We start from the raw sequence: 14,705 nt of genomic DNA, 5'->3' as shown, positions 1-14,705 counted from the left end.
TTTATTATTTCTTATCAGTAAAGCAGTCTCACAACCATGAGTTCAGCAGCTTTTCATTAGCAAGGCACAAAATGGCTATCTCTTGTTACAAGGTCTTTTAAGACTAAACTCTCCAATTAAGACCTGACACCTCGATTATTTTCCCTTTTAACCCAAGAACTGATCCCACAGAGCCTGCAATGCAGACTTTTCTGTCCAATTACAAAACATCACTCAAAGCCATGAAGAAGAAGGAAGAAGCAGCATGAAGAAGAAACTCAGGATGACACCCTGTGCCCTCCATCTTCCTTCCATCCACAACATGCTAAAATCCCAAAACCTAAATTTCTCACAAAGTGATACACCTACACTACTCTCTACAATCTCTTTCACTCTTTTGTGGATTCTAGTCTATCTTGACGGCTAGAAAACTTTCTCCATGAATGAGGGTCAAAGTCAGTGGGGGTCGGGACACCCCAGAGCAGACAGAGAAATATTCTCAGTGCCCTGGGTTTCCACAGTTGCAAAATCTGGAACGAGAGATCCAGGGAGCAGCCAGTCCCTAGCTCTGCTTCCTTTTGGGACAAGCAAGGCCTGCTTCTCTCCATGGAACCCCACGTGCTGTAGTTGGTCCCCAGGCATTTAACTGGTCATGTTCCTGCCCTTGCACCTCTGCAGCCTCCATACAGCCATTGCAGTTGTTTGAATTTGCTGCTCGCTGCTTGCACAGGGAGAGGATGCAACACTGTGTGCTCTGCAAGGAGACAGAGAAGTGGCTGGCTGGAAATGTTTGTCTGGCTAATAGCAGTCCCTTTCTTCCCAGGATTCCTAACCTGGAGCCAGCTCAGAGGATGGGGCAGGTGATTGTGGAAGGCAGAGTCCAGGAGTGGAAGAATCCTGATGAACCATTAGAGTAGAGGGAGAAAGGCCAGGGAGCCAAGAAGGAGGCACTCTGGAGAGCACCACCCGAGGGACAGCGCTTCTGTCAGCTGGAGAATTTGGCAGGAGCCGGCGGCATCGTGCCTTCTGCTGCTGATGGTCTCCCACCCTTCACCAGAGACCTGCCAAGCTCCAGCTTACTTTTTAGTTAGCTACGTTAATTGTTTGTTAGATAGATAAGTAGTTGATAATTGTCAGTTAATTGTTAATAAACAGTTGTTAATAAATTGTTCATTGTTGGCTTGTCTTGGTTTGAAAGGCAGGTGTCTGCGCGACCTCTCTGGAATGGAGAATGTGACCCCCTTCCCTCCAAATTATTGTAACTTTGAAATTAAGGGGCTTTCAGGCAAAGATGTGGGAAAAGGAGTAACAGTTCTTTGCCAGTACAACAAGGCAAACAAACACCACCACCGGCAGCAACAACAAACAGAACCAGATACCCAAGCACAGCCTTCCCTCAGCTGCAGGCACTTTCCCTTTGGTGTCGTTCCTGTCACAGCCAGGCAGGGAAGGCAGGCAAATAATGAATAAAGTGATTGCTAGAGAAATCTGAATTATTATTGAGGGCCCAGAAAGGGACACAGCACTCAAGGTGTGGCCTCACCAGCGCCCAGCACAGAAGGACAATCACTGCCATTGTTGGGAAGGATGAAAGTTTGACAAAAAAGTCTCACAGATATGGATGCTTGGCAGAAAGATTTTTGAATGTAGAATCTGAAGAAGGAATAGAAATGAAAACAAGTTTGGATAGACAAGAATTGCTGAGCCAGTCTTACTGGATAACCAAGGAGCCAAAGAGTGTGTTATTTAGAAGGGGCTTTTATGACTTAGAACAAAGGATAACCCCACCTTAAACAGACAATTTTTTTTTAGCAAGTAGAAAGATAGCACTGGCAAACAAACATGCCAATGTTGCAAGTAGAAAAAAAGGTCTCACAATTTCCCACTGCAAGAAAACTGAAAAACAACTTCTAGCTTAAACTGTGACATCCTAACTTTTACTGATTGGAGAATAGTAGCATGAATATGGCAATGATAGTAGTTATGATAGGCTACAGGTAAAAGTTAAGGTATACATTGGTTCTTCTGTATGAAGATGCTCAGCAAAGAAAAGTATAGAATGCATTGTAACCAAAACCAAAGGGTCTCCAGGCCTGCCTGCAGCTGGAGCTGACAGCTGTAGGCACAGGCTCTGTCACCCACGACCCTGGACTGCTGTAACCTCTTGGATGGAATAAACTGCATTTTGGAGACTGCCTGGAGTCCCACATCCCTCATTCAGGCTCTTACTGACCTGGTCCTGCTGGCTACACTATTGCTGATCCAGGCCTGGTGCTATTCGCCTTCCTGCCCACCTGGGCACACCTGGTCTCAGGTTCAGTTGTTGTCAATTGGCTTCCCAGCCACTCTTTCCACAGCTGGGAGCTGCAGAGGGTTTGTGTGGCCAAAGTGTACGACCTGGCAATTGGTCCTGTTTAACCTCATGCCAGTGGTCTCAGCCCACGGATCCAGCCTGTTCAGGGCCCTCTGCAGCCTTCCTGTCCTCCAGCAGATCCACCAAAAAATATTATTGCAAGCACTGATTGGCGAGGGGCGGCATGTCCACCGCCTGCGGTCCCAAAGCCCAGGGATGGGGAGAGAGGATCTTTGTTTTCCAGCCAGGCTCCCGGCCAAGAGCAGCCAAATCCAAGGGAGAAGAGAGATGTTGTGAGGCAGCCAGGAATTCAGGGCAAAGCTTCCTTTTCTCCAGAAAAAAAAAAAAAAAACAAACCCAACATTTAAACTGTAAGGGGAAAGTCTTGTTCCAGCCCCAGCCTTGGCCAGAGAGTGTATGTGCCATATCGTCCGGGAATTGAATGTAAGGAATCCAGATATGCCGTGTTATCCAAGAATCGCATGTAGGAAATCCATGAGTGACCTGTTATGTAGGAATCACACACTGGGAGCCTGACACAGCCTATTGGACAGTGATTGTATGCAAGGAATTCAGATGTGACACATCAGATGGGGCTGGATGCAAAGAATCCAGACGTGGCACATCAGATGGGGGCAGGATCCAAGGAATTCATATGTGCTGTGTTATCCCAGAGCAGCACAGGGGGTGTGCAACAGGCAAACACACAGAGGCTGCACCTTCTTTGGGAGTGCTTGACCTCTGAGCCAGCTTGGCATCATCCAAAGAAGGACATTGAGGTGCTGGAGCAAGTGCAGAGAAGAGAAAGGAAGTTGATGAAGGGTCTAGAGAAGAAGTCTGATGAGAAATGGCTGCGAGAGCTAAGGGAGCTGGGGAGGGCTCAGTCCTGAGCAAAGGAGGCCCAGGGGGAACCTTGTCCCTCTCTACAACACCCTGAGAGGAGGCTGGAGTGAGATGGGGATCGGGCTGTCCTCACACACAACCAGGGACAGGACAAAAGGACACAGCTTAAGCTGTGCCAGGGAGGTGAAGTTGGACATCAGATGGAATTTCTTCACAGAAAGGATTCTTCAACATTGAAGGCACTGCCCAGGGAGCTGGTGGAGCCACCATCTCTGAAGGTGTTCAAGGACCAGCTGGACGTGACACTCGGTGCTCTAGTCTGGTTGACAAGGTGGTGTTTGGGCTAAAGCTTGATGCAATGATCTCAGAGATCTCTTACAACCAAATTGGTTCTGGGATTCTCTGAAATGAACACCTGGTAAAGACAGGAAAGCTGTTCAAGTTAGGTATGAAAAACGATAAGGTTTTGTAAAACGGTTTCACAGGAGCTCACCTATTCCCCTGACCCCACTATATGATAGACATATATCCCTAGAATTGTTAACTCTTCTCTGGTCTTTTTATCCACAAAGCACACGGTATTCTGTGAGGAGTGACTCAGGGACTTGCAGTTGTTTATCCTGGAGAAGAGAAGGCTCAGGGGAGACAGGGCAGTGTCAGGGCACAGGTTGGACTTGATGATCTTCAAAGTCTTTTCCACCCTTGCTGTTTCTGGGATTCTCTGGAACCACCCATGCAGCAGTTGCAGGATGAGCCCTGGGCCTCCTCTTGAGAAGCTCCAGCAGCCCAGGTCCCTCAGCTTCTCCTGCCAGCCCCAAAGCCCATCCTGTCAGTCCTGCAGAGCCTCTGCAGCCCCTCCTCACTGCCCAGAACAGGGAGCCCCAGAGCCAGACACAGCAGCCCAGATGTGCCCCCCTGGCCTGGGGTGCCTCTGGCAAGGGAGCAGCACCAGGCACTGTGGGAGCCTGCAGACAATTCCTGCAGCACTTGTAGGATGATCCTGCTGCCCAAGGGATATTCCCATGGTGCCAAGGCAGGAACTGCAATGGAGAGTGGGGCCAGAGAGCGAAGGGCAAACAGGGATGGGCTGTTTGCAGGGCAGGGAACAGGGGTGGGCAATAGGAAGAAATTTCAATCAGGGAAAGAGGAAAGAAAGCAAAGGTGAAGCCAAGGAAATGCTCAGGGCAGTTTGGGGGTGGCTGCCAGGCAGCCCTGGCCCTGAGCAACAGCATCTGCAGTGGACAGGAAACTCCCAGCTGATGGGAACAAACTTTCTGGCTGACTGCAGAGGCCAGGACAAAGCTGAGTGGTTTCCCTGGTGTCTCCCAGCCCTTGGTGGCCCCAGAGGCTGATGGCATTTGTGCTCCCTCAGGTTCATGTCCCCACACCAACAGCATGGGGGTGCTCCCTCTGCTGTGTGCAATGCAAACAGGGGCTGCTGAGCCAGTGCTGCCGTGTCTGTGCCTGCAAGGATGGGGCACCTGTGTGAGCTGGGGGAGAGGCCAGGGCTGCAGAGGGGGGATGTTGTTGGCAGCTCCATGAGGATGCTCTGGAATCTGCCCTGGGCTGTGCAGTGCACTGGGGATGGATCAGCCCCTGCTCTGCTGCTCCTTCCTGTCTGCCCCATGGCCCTTGCAGAGCACCAGCCATGCTGTTTGCCCCCAGCATGCCCATGGGCAGCCTGGGGCTGCTCACGGGGCTTTCTGTGCTGAGCATTGGCCTGGGTGGGTTCTTGAGAGAGCCTGGGCAAGGAGCCTGGAGCCCCCAGGGCCTGGCCTGAGGCGTCAGCGCTGCCCCAGCAGTGCCCATGGCCTGTCCCTGCTGCAGCCCCGGCACTGCCACCCCCAGGGCTGTGCACAGCCCCGAGAGCACTCAGGCCCTGCAGCAACACTAGCGCCACCAGGGCAGCGGGGCAGGGCCACGGCAGCAGCACTGACAACAACACCAAGTGCTGCTGCTGCTGCTGGGCACAGCTGCTGGGCCAGCCCTGATCTGCCCCCAGCTCTGCACACAGACATTGCTGCTGCAGCTCCAGAGAGGGAAACCAAAGGGGCATCTTCAGTGAAAACTTTGCTGGGAGATCCTTTAGTTCCTTTACAGCCACCGAGAACGCAACCCCTCATTGACACAGTCTGTGGCCACAGGGAAGTGGGAGAAAGCAAAATGAGAAATGGCAAAAACAATGACATTTCTTTGTGGGCAATATGAAAAAACTAAAACAAAGGGAAAAAAACCACTACCAATCAAGAAGTATCAAAGATTAGTTTTATTGCAAGTGATTTGCAGAAATTGGCCGGCAGTTTAATGTTCCTGAAAGCATCCAGTCATCAGTGTCCACACTGCAGCCTTGAGCTCCTGGTTCCTCAAGCTGTAGATGAGGGGGTTCAGGGCTGGAGGCACCACCGAGTACAGAACTGAGAGGCCAGATCCAGGGATGGGGAGGACATGGAGGGGGCCTTCAGGTGAGCAATTGTGACAGTGCTGAGGAACAGGGAGAGCACAGCCAGGTGAGGGAGGCAGGTGGAAAAGGCTTTGTGCTGTCCCTGCTCAGAGGGGATCCTCAGCACGGCCCTAAAGCTCTGCACATAGGAGGAAACCATGAACACAAACCAGCTGAGTCCTAAATAGGCACAAACTGCAATGAGCCCAAGTTCCCTGTCATTTGAGTGTGAGCAGGAGAGCTTGAGGATCTGTGGGATTTCACAGAAGAACTGGCCCAGGGCATTGGCCTGGCACAGGGGCAGGGAAAATGTATTGGCTGTGTGCATGAGAGCATGGAGAAAGGCACTGGCCCAGGCAGCTGCTGCCATGTGGGCACAAGCTCTGCTGCCCAGGAAGGTCCCATAGTGCAGGGCTTGGCAGATGGACACAGAGTGGTCACAGCACATGATGGTCAGGAGGGAAAGCTCTGCTGAAATGAAAAAGACAAAAAAAAAGAGTTGGACTGCACATCCTTTGTAGGAGATGGTGCTGGTGTCCCAGAGGGAATTGTGTCTGCCAATGGCAGCAGGAGGAAGTGCTTGATGGAGCTGCTGTTGGACATTTGCTGTGGCCGGGCATTGGGTTCTGCCATGGGGAAAAAAGACAGTGAAGCGTTAGAGCAGATAACTGTACCCAAAATCAAAGCCATTTCTCCACCTCATGGCTCAGCAGGAGTTTCTCCAAGAAAGAAACAAAGCTTTTGCCTGAAGCTCCCACTGTGCCCATGACAGGAACCCCTGTGAGTGTCTGGGACATCCTGGCTCTTTGGCAGCCTGGGCACTCCTGGGATGTCACCGTGGAGTCCCCATGAGCGCCTGTGACAGATGGGTGCCTTTGCAGCCCAAGGTGCCCTGGGATGTCACCATGGAATGACTGTGACTGCCTCTGACCACAGGGCTCTTTCCCATCCCCAGAAAGCCCTGGGAGGTCTCTATGGAGCCCCTGCCTCTGTGTGGGACATTCCAGGCCCTGAACAGCCTGGAGATTCTTGGAAAGTGCCCATGGAACCCCTCTGAGGGCCTGTGGCAACTCGGTTCCTAAGCAGGCAAACAACACCAGGCCCCACTGTTGCTATGGTGTGTTAGTTTTTGTCCTGCGGTGACGTTATGATGCTTTCTGGAGCGGCCCTCCTTTGCAGATTCTTTAAAAAATTTGCCCTAAACCAGCACAAAATATTTGGCACCCAACGTGAGGCTCGAAAGAGAGAGAGTGGTAAAACCCTGTTTTGACTGCATTTTGGTTGCTATTACTCTGTGTTCATTTAAATCAGCTAATAGCCATGCTTTTTGGATTCATAATGTCTATTGGGGTGAAGGTTTGCATGCATTTCTGGTCCCTAGGGTTTTTTGAGATTTTAATACCTCTCTGGTCCCTAGGTTTATTTTCTTATCCAGAAATAGCTTTAGTATTGCCCCTAATACGTAGTTTTTACATCAGAGGGGCAGTGACCAGAGTAGCTATCCTGCTGGGCTTTGTGGCAATAATGTGCAAGAAGTTATAAACATGCTAGGGTCTGCTCCAGGTATGAATGGTTCATGGCTATGGTTATGCATCCAGTTTGTTGCAGGAGGAGCAGGAGGGAATGAGGTTTTTCAGCCTCTGCTTTACTCCTTCTCCTATGAATAAGCTGCATCACTAGTGAAGGATGTTCAGTTTCCCCTCAATGTTAAAGAATCCATCTTCCTGGTATTCAATCTGGTAACCTTCCTCTATACAGCCTGCTGCTTCTCTAGAATGAGGGCTGAGATTTCTAGACGGGCTGATGAGACCCCTGACTCAGGAGTAAAGCCCGGTGTGGAAAATCCTAAGTGGTGTGGGAAATGGGAGAATATGGGCCAAATCCTGAAGGAATTCTCTGACCCTATAGTCTGGGATTTTCCCCATGAACAAATTCAGAATCCAGCTGAGGTGGGGAAATATCTGAAAGAGAAGTACCAGGATGAGCCTAAGGAGAGGAAGGTCATTGCAGTGAGCTGGGCCCTGGCATATGCTTATCGCACACTGCTAGATACTCTAGGGCAGCAGACAGAGGCAGGGGGGCAGGGAGATAAATCAGCAACTGTCCCGGTGACTCAGGCTGCAGCCAACACCCCAGGCTCGAAGCCAGCATCTAAACCCATGGCTGTTGCTACCAGCACTAGAAGTGGGAAATGCACGGACAAGACCAATCGACCAGTGGACGATGATGATGATGATGATGAAGGAGAAGGAACCTCAGTGCCTCCTGACGTAAAATCAGGAGTCAAAGCAGCAGGTGCAAGATCAGATGCCAATATTGAGTCCTTTTCCCTGAAGGACCTTCGTGGCCTACGGAAGGATTACACTCGAAGGTCTGATGAATCCATAATTAGTTGGCTGGTCCGTCTCTGGGATGCTGCAGGCGAGGCTACAATTCTGGATGGCACTGAAGCCAGGCATTTGGGATCCCTGTCACAGGACCCTGTCATAGACCAAGGAATGATGAGGGGGGCTAACTCTCACAGCCTCTGGGAACGGGTCCTAAGAAGTGTAGCAGAAAGATACCTGTGTGCAGACGATCTCTATATGCAGCAAACTCAGTGGAAGACAATAGAGCAAGGGATCCAACGCCTGACAGAAATGGCAGTGGCAGAGATTATCTTCTCAGATGATGTAACAACTAGGAACCCAGACTTAGTACCATGCACGTCTGTGATGTGGCAAAAACTCGTACGACTTGGGCCACATGAATTGCTTCTGCCTTAGCCATCATGAAGAGGGATGAGAGGGGTGAGACTGTGCTTGACATGGCAAAGAAGCTCCGAGCATATGCAGATGCTGTACATGGCCCGACACATGCCAGAATCGCAGTGGTAGAAACACGTCTGCAGAAGTTAGAGGATAAGATAGAGGAGAACCACGAGAAGCTTAGAGAGGAGATTAAAGAAGACCTTCTCCAAATCTCGGCAGTACAGATCTGAGGTTCCGGTATCCAAGGCAGACTACGTATCCAGACTACATTTCCCAGATGGTGAGAGAAGGTACACCCCACGAGCTGAGCTGTGGTTCTACCTGCGTGATTGTGGGGAAAACATGAGAAGGTGGGATAGGAAACCTACTGCTGTTCTGGCACAACGGGTGCGTGAACTGAAGGAAGCCACCAGAAGGAAAGCAGCTCCAGTTGCCCGTAGCCGAATGGCCAGGTATGATGATGATGACATGTCTGATCCCCTCGAAGGAACATCCAAAACATACACCCAGGGAAAGAAGGATAACCAGGCTTGGAGGGGCCCTGCCTCTAGCCAGGTAGAGGCCAGGGAAAATCGTGTTTTCTGGTCTGTGTGGATTCGTTGGCCTGGTACATCGGAACCACAAGAGTACAAAGCTTTGGTCGATACTGGTGCGCAATGCACATTAATCCCATTAAGACATGTAGGGACAGAGTCTGTTTCTATTGCTGGTGTAACAGGGGGATCCCAGGATTTCACTTTGGTGGAAGCTGATGTGAGCCTAACGGGAAATGAATGGAAGAAGCATCCTATTGTGACTGGCCCAGAGGCCCCATGTATTTTGGGCATAGACTACCTTCGAAGTGGGTACTTCAAAGACCCAAAAGGACTCAGACGGGCATTTGGAATAGCTGCTGTAGAGACAGAGGGCATCCAGCAATTGAACACCTTGCCTGGGTTGTCTGAGAATCCATCTGCAGTAGGATGCCTGACGGGAGAAGAGCAACGAGTGCCAATTGCCACTTCCATAGTGCATCGACGACAGTATAGGACCACTCGAGATGCTGTGATCCCCATCCATAAGATGATCCAAGAGCTGGAGAGCCAAGGGGTGGTCAGCAAGACCCACTCACCCTTCAACAGTCCCATCTGGCCTGTGCGAAAATCTGAAGGAGAATGGAGATTGACAGTGGATTACCGTGCATTGAATGAAGTGACTCCACCACTGAGTGCTGCCGTGCCAGACATATTAGAGCTCCAGTATGAGCTTGAGTCCAAGGCAGCAAAGTGGTATGCCACTATAGACATTGCCAATGCATTTTTCTCCATTCCTCTGGCAGCAGAAGGCAGGCCTCAGTTTGCCTTCACATGGAGGGGAGTGCAGTACACCTGGAACCAACTGCCCCAGGGGTGGAAGCACAGCCCCACCATCTGCCATGGACTGATCCAGGCTGCACTGGAAAAGGGTGAGGCTCCAGAACATCTGCAGTATATTGATGACATCATTGTGTGGGGGAACACAGCTGTGGAAGTGTTCGAGAAAGGGAAGGAAATCATCCAGATCCTCCTGGGAGCTGGTTTCGCCAATAAAAAGAGCAAAGTAAAGGGACCAGCTCGTGAGATTCAATTCCTGGGAGTGAAGTGGCAAGATGGATGGTGTCAGATTCCTACAGATGTCATCAACAAGATCACAGCAATGTCTCCACCCACCAATAAGAAAGAGACACAAGCTTTCTTGGGCGCAATAGGTTTTTGGAGGATGCATATTCCTGAGTACAGTCAGATCGTGAGGCCTCTCTACCTGGTCACTCGCAAGAAGAACAATTTCCAGTGGGGCCCTGAGCAGCAACAGGCCTTTGTCCAGATCAAGCAGGACATTGCTCATGCAGTAGCTCTTGGCCCAGTCAGGACAGGACCAGAGGTAAAGAACATGCTCTACTCTGCAGCCAGGAACCACGGCTTGTCCTGGAGCCTTTGGCAGAAGGTGCCTGAGGAGACTCGGGGTCGACCACTGGGATTTTGGAGTCGAAGCTACAGAGGGTCTGAAGCCAACTATACTCCAATGGAGAAAGAAATCCTGGCTGCCTATGAAGGAGTCCAGGCTGCTTCAGAGGTAATAGGCACTGAAGCACAACTCCTCCTGGCACCCCGACTACCAGTGCTGAGGTGGATGTTCAAAGGCAAGGTTCCTTCCACTCACCATGCCACCAGTGCTACATGGAGCAAGTGGATTGCTCTCATCACTCAGCGCACCCGTATTGTCGCAGACATTTCTTCATAGAAATCCTTTCTTTGGGATTTCTCCTTCTTCTGGGAAGCAAAGGGCCCCAGAAGAAGAATGTAAACAATTGTTATCAGCTGCTGTGAAATGTAGCAGGTGTCCCTGTGATTGGCTCATCTTCCTTGTGTACCATTAAAGGCCAATCACAGGAGCAGCTCAGGGACAGATTCCCTGGGCAAAGAACTTTGTTATTCATTCTTGCTATTCTATTCTTGGCATAGCTGCTCTCTGCAACCTCTCGTCTTATTCTTTTTAGTATAGTTATAATGTATGATATATCTTATATCAATAAATCAGCCTTCTGATCAAGAAACAAGATTCTCGTCCTTCTCTCACCACAGTGACCGTCTAAGGTCGCTGTAATATCTGGTGACCCCTCGTGTCAGGGCAAAAATTAATTTGATAAAGACCAGAGGAGCAAAATTGCTGCACTGGGTAAAATCCTGTATGTGTAGCATGTGATGGTTGCTTTGAAGTGACCACAGAAGTGGATTCAAGCCAGGAGCTGAAGAACTGAAGATCCTGATTTGGACAGAGTTCACAGCCAAGGCTGACCACAAAGAGAACCTTCTTCTGGAACACCTTCAGGAAGATGTTCGCAGAGCTGGCCAGAGCAAGCTGGACATTTTCACAAGGTAATTTTGTCTTTTCCCTTCCTGATGACCCAGCCCTTCGTAGTTGTTGGCGGTTGGTATGGCGAACACATGCCTTGGAAGAAGAGGTTCAGTTCTCCCCTTCAGAGGAGAAACTTATTGCCCTCTGGCAAAAATGGTGTAGAGAAGATGGGATTTTTCTGTCAGCAACAGATCTCTATGAGTTCTTTCGATGGGCAAAGCTTTTTGGATTCTTTACTGATGTCCTGTATGCCTTGGATGTTTTTGTCTGGGAGTGCATGAATTCCATTTTCCAGTCCGTCTGGGGCCAGGAACGTGTTTTGCCTTTTATCTACCCAGCATTTCTAAAGCTCTTCCCAGTTTTGAAACGGAGAGCAGCTATTTTTCAATGGATTTCTAACTGTTATGGACAGGCTCCGTTTCCACCGTCCCCGGTGGGAGAAGACCCGGCGGGGGATGAGTGGGGGCTTCCCAGCCCCATGTCCTCAGCGGGAGAAGACCCGGCGGGGGATGAGTGGGGGCTGCCCGGCCCCCCCTGCTTCGCGGCGGGGGGGGGCGAAACTGCGCCGAGCGAAGAAGTTTTTTTTACTCTTTCCCCGGAGCCTGCGCAGACGGAACCTTCTCCCCCCCCTCCTTCTCTCCCTCCGGGGGGATGGGAATGGGCGGTCCCGCTCGAACCAGTGCCGTTGGTGCCGCCCCTGCCAGCGCTGCGTCCGCCTTCAAGACCCGCCTCACCGGCGCGGCCGCCACTCCAGGCGATCCCATCTCCGCCTCTCCAGGCAGTCCCGCCCACGGCTTCACAGGCCTCCCCGCCCCTGCCAGCGCCTGCGTCTGAGAATGCAGAAGAGGCACTTCCTGTGGCTGCTGAGTTGCTAAGCGACGACGACGCGTCTCCAGCTTCCGGCTCAGCGGGGGAGTTGTTCTCTCCGGCCCCTCTGCCGCTTCCATCGGCTTCCTCGCCACCTCAAGCCGAGACGGTCCCTGTTCAGGATGGTGCTGGAGACGGCGCCGAACCTGCGGGACCCTCGGAACAACCCGCGGCCGCTCCTACATCCAGCGGGATTCCCTCCCCGGTTCCGGCTTCCCCCCCGCTGCCTGCACAGGCTGCCCCAGCAGTCCTGCCGTTGTCAGAGGCTGTGTCCTCCGTGTCGGCGTCAGAGACTGCCCTGGAACCGGCGGCTTGTTCGAGCTCGGACCATCCCGGACCGGTTGCTGTAGCAGGGGCCCCGGCGGCTGGTCTTCCCTTCCGTGGAGCGGGGGCTGCCCGCCAGCTGACTGGGGGGACAGCCCGTCTCCCTGCTTTTAAGATCAGCATTCTCGGCGGGTTCGGGGGTGGTTTTTCGGGGATTGTCCCATGGAGGCTGCCATCTCTGCCGCCTCTCTTGCGCCCTAGTGGCGGGGGGCAGGTGCATCCCGAGAGCTCTGCCTCTGATCTCCAGCCCGGAGGGGGTGGGGATGATGCCATGGGGCGGATGAGACACAAACCCAATGCATTGCAGGGGAAGAGGGCACAGATGGAGGAGACCATAGCTGGTTTGCTGTGGGAAACAAACATCTCCAGACCCCGGATGGGATCTCTGGGGAAGGCTTCTATTTCCCTGCTGCTGGCATGCCTCAGTGGTTTTGGGGAAAGGAAGCGTGTCCCCACTCGTGCTGCCATTGTACTGGCAGCAGGGTGCAGGCCTGTGGGAATGCAGGGCCTGCCTCATGGGTTTGGCCTGGGCCGTTGGGCTCAGGAAGTTTTTGGGCCAGGGCCAGCATTTGGCCTCTTGGTGTTTCTGGGGGTTGAGGTTTCTCCTACTGGTCCTGGTCCCCCTTTGCGGGCCAGTTTTGGGGTTCCTGGTCCATCATGGGCCAGGGCCCCCAAGGCCTTTCCTTCTCTGGCACTGCTCTGTTTTGCTGCTGCTCTTTTCTTTTTCGATCACAAAAAAAAAAAAAAAAAAAAAAAAAAATTAAATAAAAAAGACTGAAAACAGTGGGCAGCAGCTCTGAAGCACTGAAGCATTGAAGGGCCAGAAAAGGACATTCTAAAGTTGTTCAAATTGTTTGAAATTGTTTGAAATAGTTGTAAGATTGTCAATATGTTTTTGATAACTGTTGATGGGACTTTTGCAGCAAGTCTGTTTTCAGGACCGAAAAGGATTCTCAGATATCCAAGAGAAACAACTTCAGCTCTTGGACTGTTCCTGAAACCCAGCTGCTTGGACTTGAATTCTCTTTGCATTGTTTTTTGCATTTTTTTAGATTGTAGGATTGTTTTAGTGATTTATTAGTATTGTATATTTTACAGTTGAAGAAATCTCCTGTTCATTTCACATCAGCATTTTTCTTTTAATTTATACAATTTAGAAGGGTGAGATGTCGCAGACATTTCTTCATAGAAATCCTTTCTTTGGGATTTCTCCTTCTTCTGGGAAGCAAAGGGCCCCAGAAGAAGAATGTAAACAATTGTTATCAGCTGCTGTGAAATGTAGCAGGTGTCCCTGTGATTGGCTCATCTTCCTTGTGTACCATTAAAGGCCAATCACAGGAGCAGCTCAGGGACAGATTCCCTGGGCAAAGAACTTTGTTATTCATTCTTGCTATTCTATTCTTGGCATAGCTGCTCTCTGCAACCTCTCGTCTTATTCTTTTTAGTATAGTTATAATGTATGATATATCTTATATCAATAAATCAGCCTTCTGATCAAGAAACAAGATTCTCGTCCTTCTCTCACCACAGTGACCGTCTAAGGTCGCTGTAATACCGTATAGGTAAACTGAATTGCCCTGGGATTTTGGAGGTCATTACAAATTGGCCCGAAGGTGAGAATTTTGGTGTCACAGATGAAGAGGAACAAGAACCAGTGACATGTGCTGAAGAGGCTCCTCCCTATAATCAACTGCCTCCAGAGGAAACACGCTACGCTCTTTTCACTGACGGTTCCTGTCGCATCGTAGGGATGAACCAGAAGTGGAAAGCAGCCGTATGGAGCCCCACACGACAGGTTGCACAAGCTACCGAAGGAGAAGGTGGATCAAGCCAACTTGCTGAACTCAAAGCTGTTCAACTGGCCCTAGACATTGCTGAGAGAGAGAAGTGGCCAATGCTCTAACTCTACACTGATTCATGGATGTAGCCAATGCTCTGTGGGGATGGCTGGAGAGGTGGAAAAAGGCTAACTGGCAATGTACAGGGAAACCAATTTGGGTTGCTGCTGAGTGGAAAGACATTGCTACCAGGGTAGGGAGGCTACCTGTGAAAGTCCGCCATGTAGATGCCCATGTACCCAAGAGTAGAGCCAATGAGGAGCACCAAAACAATGAGCAGGTAGACCAAGCTGCAAAGATAGGAGTGTCCAAAATAGACCTAGATTGGGAACATAAGGGAGAGTTATTCCTAGCTCGATGGGCCCATGATGCCTCAGGCCACCAGGGCAGAGATGCCACCTATAAATGGGCACAAGATCGAGGGGTGGATCTAACCA

At 50.9% G+C, this 14,705-nt stretch overlaps 1 long non-coding RNA gene across 1 annotated transcript; it reads left to right on the top strand.

Moving 5' to 3' along the window:
• The first annotated feature begins 10,604 nt into the window (after window positions 1-10,604).
• On the top strand, window positions 10,605-12,989 carry LOC141731496 (uncharacterized). Its single transcript, XR_012583569.1, has 2 exons — window positions 10,605-11,259; window positions 11,652-12,989. It is a non-coding gene; the product is annotated as an uncharacterized LOC141731496 (long non-coding RNA).
• Window positions 12,990-14,705: the final 1,716 nt, after the last annotated feature.

The sequence above is a fragment of the Zonotrichia albicollis genome, chromosome 23 (genome assembly GCF_047830755.1).
Source record: "Zonotrichia albicollis isolate bZonAlb1 chromosome 23, bZonAlb1.hap1, whole genome shotgun sequence".
Classification (NCBI taxonomy): Eukaryota; Metazoa; Chordata; class Aves; order Passeriformes; family Passerellidae; genus Zonotrichia; species Zonotrichia albicollis.
This window is presented reverse-complemented; position numbering and strand designations above follow the sequence as displayed.